This window comes from Trichoderma harzianum (assembly GCF_003025095.1).
Source record: "Trichoderma harzianum CBS 226.95 unplaced genomic scaffold M431scaffold_50, whole genome shotgun sequence".
NCBI lineage: Eukaryota > Fungi > Ascomycota > Sordariomycetes > Hypocreales > Hypocreaceae > Trichoderma > Trichoderma harzianum.
The window spans coordinates 22,672-28,972 of record NW_020209298.1 but is presented as its reverse complement, the minus strand read 5'-3'; positions in this window follow the sequence as shown (position 1 = coordinate 28,972).

The following is a 6,301-nucleotide window of genomic DNA, read 5'->3' as shown; positions in this document are numbered from 1 at the left end:
ATACTATAATAAAATTATATAATATAAGGAACTTAAGGACTACCAGAAACTCCTTAAATAATAGGGATAGATTAAATAGATTAATTTAAGTACTGCCTACGACTAGATTTAATTGCTCGGAAATTGGTTTTAATAATATATTAAGACTAATGTAAATGAATACCTAGTGGCTAAGTTACTAAAATTAGCTATTTACTTTATTAATAATATCTAGCTTATAGACTAATATAATAAAGCTAATATTATTAATTATAAGCTACTACTATATAAATAATATATTATAACTAAGCTTAATAAATAATATAAGGATTACGGAGCTGCTGAATATAGATAAAAGGAATTTACGCTTTGTAATAAAGATTATTATAAAAAATACTAGTATTAACGCTAAGCCCTTATATATATTACTTATAAACTAAAATAATAAGGATTTAACTTTATAAAGTATAGTAACGACGATGAACTATAAAGAATTAACTAAAATAACCTTTGGAAATACTATAAACTTACTACTAGATATATACCTAAGCCTAAATGTACCTAGTGTAAATACTATAATATTTAAAATAAAGAACTAGGATAAATTACCTTAGACCTAGATAATATTAATATTAACCTTTACGGTAATAATTATTATAATAGTATTAATAATATAACCTACTATAACTTAAATACCTTTATAAAAGGAAAGAAACTATAAAAATTTTAAGTACTAGGTACTTTAGAAAGATATTTAATTATAGTTTATATAAACTTTAGAGCTATAATAAGCTATATTACGCCTTAACTAATTAACTACTTATAATTAGATAATTATAAAAAGGAGAAACTATATACCTTTGTAAGTATTAAAAAATAATAATTTATTTATAATAACGGAACTATTAACTGTAAAACTAATTTTTTTAAAATCTAGTTTAGTAAAATTAAGGATATATTTAGTTTTAATATTACTAATATTACAGGATATAATATACTTTTAGGATATAATTAGCTTAAGTTACGTAACCTTAATATTAACTAAATTAAAAGCTAGGTAAAATAGTAAACTTACCTTAAACTAATTAATTTTAGAGATATACTATAACTAAATTAGGAGGATTAATAGGATATTATAATATTCTTAATAATAGGATTAGTAACCCCTGTATTAAATAAAAAAATATAAAAATATATAAAAAAGAAAAAAGTTATAAAATAAATATAATTTAAGGAGCTAAAGAAGCTCCTAAGGATAGTTAAATATATTAAGAAACCTAAAAAAAAACAACTTAGATTTTTAAACTTAATTATATAAAAGGTTAAGGAATTATATTACTAAGACTAATAAATACCGGAATATTTAAAGATTATACTAATAGACCTTTAGTATATATTAGTTTTTAATAAAGAATTAAATATTAGACTACTAAAATACGGCTAATAGGATTATAAAATTAAACTTATAGATAATAAAGTACTAACGTTTAATAAAATCTATAACCTTAATACTACTAAACTTAGGATACTTAATAAATAAATTAGAGATTAGCTAAAGAAGGGCTATATTTAACTTTTTAAATCCTTAGTAGAAGCCTTAGTTATATTTATACTTAAAAATAGTAAACTTTAACTTATTATAGATTACTAATAATTAAACGTAATAACTAAGAAAAATATTATACTGTTACTACTGATTTCGGAAATTAAAAATTAGCTTACAGAAGCTAAGGTCTTTACTTTATTAAACCTTAAGGGAGCCTATAACCTTATTTATATAAAAAAAGGCAATAAATAAAAAACCGCCTTTAAAACTAGATATAGATTATATAAATATAATATTATATAGTTTAGATTAACTAACGCCCCTGTGATATTCCAGAAAATAATTAACTATATACTATAAAACTATATAGATTATTTTATTATTATATACCTTAATAATATCTTTATCTATTCTACGAACTTAAAAAAATATAAAAAATACGTTAAAAAGGTATTATAAATACTTTAAGATAATAAACTCCTAGTGGAACCTAAGAAATATAACTTTTATATACAGAAGGTTATATTCCTAGGATATATTATTACCCTAGGCAGAGTTTAAATAAACCTTAAGAAACTTAAGGTAATTAATAACTAAAAGTTACCTAAAAACGTTAAATAAATATAAAGCTTCTTAGGACTTACTAACTATTACTAATACTTTATTAGAGACTTTTTAAAAATTACTATATTACTTACAAACTTAATAAAGAAAGATATTGAATTTAAACTTATATAAGATACCTAAATAGCTTTTAACTACCTTAAATAAGCTCTTATAAATATACTAGTATTTATAATATTTAACCTAAATAAACCTATTATAATTAAAACCGATGCCTTAGATTATACAATTAGTAAAGTACTTAGCTAACTAAATAAAAAAGGGAAACTTAGGTTTATCGCCTACTTCTCTAAGAAACTAAATAAACTAGAACTTAGATATTTTATTTATAATAAAGAGTTTATAGCTATATACTAAGCGCTTAGTAAGTAGTATTAGAGATACTACTGTAAAAGAAATTAATTTCTAATAATAATCTTTATGGATTATTAGAATATTACTTACTTTATAATAATATAAGAATTATCTTATAGATAAGTTAAGTACTATAAGTAATTTTCCGAATTTAAGCTTATTATTAAATACTATAATAGATTAGATAACGGATGCGTTAATATACTTAGTAAACGCCTAGACTACTTTTAAAAAATCCTAGAAGTTAAGGTATAAATACTAAAAGAAAACTAATATAAAAACCTAATTATCTAATTAATTAATACCTTATATTAAATAAAGATAAATAATTTAATTATTAATAATATAAAGGAATATATAAAAAACTAGGAGAATAAATAATACTTAGAAGGTATTTTTATAAATACTAAATACCTAATACTAAATAAACTTATTTAAGTACTAAAAGACTTATAAAGTAAAGTAGTAAAATTAGTTTACGTATATAAGCTTAACGGATATTATAAAATCTAAAAAACTATATAGTAGATTATATAATACTTTAAATTTAAAAATATTAAAAAATAAGTATAAAAGGTTATATTAGAATATATAATATATAAATAAGCTAAGGTATTATATTATCTTCCTTATAGAAAACTATAACCCTTACTAGTTCCAGTTAGGAATTAGGAATTAATAACGTTTAACTATATTATAAAGCTTCTACCTTTAAGAGAACCTATAATTAATAATACTTAGGATAGTATCTTCGTAGTAGTTAACCGACTTTTAAAAATAGTTTACTTTATCTTAGTAAAAGAGAAAAGTACTATAGAAGACTTAGCTTATGTCTTTTTTTAATACATCTACGTAAACTATAAACTACTAAATAAGATTATCTTAAATAAAAGATTTACATTTATATTAAAATTTTAGCAATTACTTATAGTATAAATTAAACTAAAACATAAGGCTAGTATAGCTTACTACCCTTAAATAGATAAACAAATAGAATAAATTAACTAAATTATTAAGATATACTTATAATACTACATTAACTTTAATTAAGATAATTAAGTAGAATATTTACTAACTGCCTAAGTATTTTATAATAATATACTAGTAAAATCTACGAACTACTTACTATTTTACGTAAACTATGGGTTTAAACTAGATCTATATTAACTACCTATTAAAAAAGAAAATACTAATAAAGCTATTATTATAGCTAATAAACTTAAGAAACTACATTAAGAATTACAAGTATAACTCAAATTTATTAAATAATAAATAGCTAAATTTATAAATATAAAAAGGATTAAAGGACTAACCTTTAAGGAGGGAAATATAGTTTACCTACTTTAATATTTATAAAATAATAAATAGCTAAATATTAAAATAAACAGGCTAAGTAATAAACTTAATTTTAAGAAACTTAAACCTTATAAAGTTATAAAGAAAATTAAACCTATTAATTATAAAATAGACCTTCTACTTACCTTAGAAAAATAAAAAAGAACTATATATCTGAATTTTTACATTTTACTACTAGAAAAAGTATTAGTAAATAAAAAAATAAGTAAAGTTATATAAAACAAAATTATTATTTAAAGTAAAGAACTTAAATATAAAGTTAAGAAACTTAAAATAATAAAATTTAATAAAAATACCTAATAAACTAAATACTTAGTAAAATAAAAAGGTTATAATAAAATAGAAAACTTATAGTAAACTATTAAAGACCTTAAATACTTAAAAAACCTTATAAATAACTTTTATTAAAGTTTAGGTTTAATAAAGAAAAGTTAAAAGCATCTTAATTAATAGCGTTAACTGCAGAACCTACAATTACGGGATTAGTTAAATTAAGTAATAATATTACAGCCTAATAAATAACCTCCGCCCTTTAAACCTCTTACTCCTCTTACTTAATATATTCTAATTCCTCTAAATTATTAATACTATAAGTAATAGCCTGCTTTATCTACTTTAATTACTTACGTTTTTAAATACGAAAACATTTTACTTAGGCACCAGCCTTAAACTATACCTCTTCTACTTTTTCTAGCTTTTTATTTAATTTTAAATAATAAGTTACTACCTTATATATTTATTACGGGGTAAGGCTAAATGCTTTATAATAAGATTTTTAATTTTAAATATAAAAAAGACACTAACGGAAATCTTCCTCTAAAGTAATACAATTACAGCCTTACTTTTTACAGTAAGTATATAATTTTATAATAAGGATAGAATTCTCTAGTATAGTATTAGTAAAACCTTTACGCTTTTTTTTCTTTTGCTTAAAAACAGATTTATTATTACGCTTACGCTTACGATTAGTTATAATAAAGAAATAAAAACAGAGGTAAAATAAAAAAGGATTATAGTATTTACTAATAAAATAGGAGTAAATACTTATATACTACCCTAATTAGGTCTTAAGGATAAGATTAACAGGAGGGGGAGAATTATATTACGACCTGACTTTTAAAGTTACAATAAAGGGCTAATAGGTTAGCTGGAACTAGATTAACTATAGGCCGATAGATTAATCAGGACTATTAGTATTTCCTAATAGAAAAGCTAGGAAAGCTAGCTTTTTAAATAACCTATTATAGGAAAGCTAGGAAAGCCAGCTTTTTAATATAATTTAGAATATATAACTGGATATATAAGTCTACTTTATATTACTTATTAAAATACTTAGATAGCTAGTTATTATTATAGCGTTTATAATATAATTAAATTAAAATATAGATATCTACTTTTATTTATATTACTAGCTGGTGATAAGATTGCCTATTACCAACCTAATCGCTCCGCTAACATAAACCATAGAACCACTCTAAGGTTTATCCCTTAGAAACAGCTAACCTATAGGACCCGGTTCGTTACACTAGGTCTTAAGAGCTTTAAACTTAGCCTTTAATTTATTATAATTAGCTTAATTAACTATATTTTCAGCTAGTATATTTTTAAGCTTAATATTACTATTATAATTACTTTAAGCTTTACTTTTATAATTAGTATTATTATCTAAAACTCTAAAGCTTATAAACTGCTAAGATCTTAATGTTTTATTACCTATAGGTCTAAGGTAATTATCTAAATAAGAGTTATTATTATATAATAAACCAGGTCCTATAAGTACTATAGGTTAGCTATTTCTAAAGGATAAACTTTAAAGTAATTCTATAATTTATATTAGTAAAGTAATTAAGTTAGTAAATAAGTAATTTTATTACTAACTAGTAATATAAATAAAAATAAATATCTATATTTTAATTTAATTATATTATAAACGCTATAATAATAACTAGCTATCTAGGTATTTTAATAAATAATATAAAGTAAACTTATATATCTAGTTGTATATTCTAGATTATATAAAAAGCTAGTTTTCCTAGCTTTCCTACGATAAATTATTTAGAAAGCTAGCTTTCCTAGCTTTCCTAGTCAAGGAGTACCGTCAGTCCTAATTAATCTATCGGTCTATAGTTAATCCAGTCTAGGCCAACCTATTGGCCCGTTGTCGCAACCTTAAGAGCCAGGTTGTGACAGATAAAATTATAGAAGCTATTGCCTGTTTTTATAATTTTTTATTTTTAAACATATAGGCTACTGGAGATAGAAATTATATATATAAGGTGCATAAGCTAGTGTAAGAAGTAATATAGTATAGCCTTAGTAGAATAGAATAAAAGAAAGAGGGAAAGTATTTCTTAATTACAGTACTTAAGATTATTTTAAGTCTTTTCCTAATTAGTAGACTAGAGGTATAAAATAAATACGAGAAGTATATTATATATACGC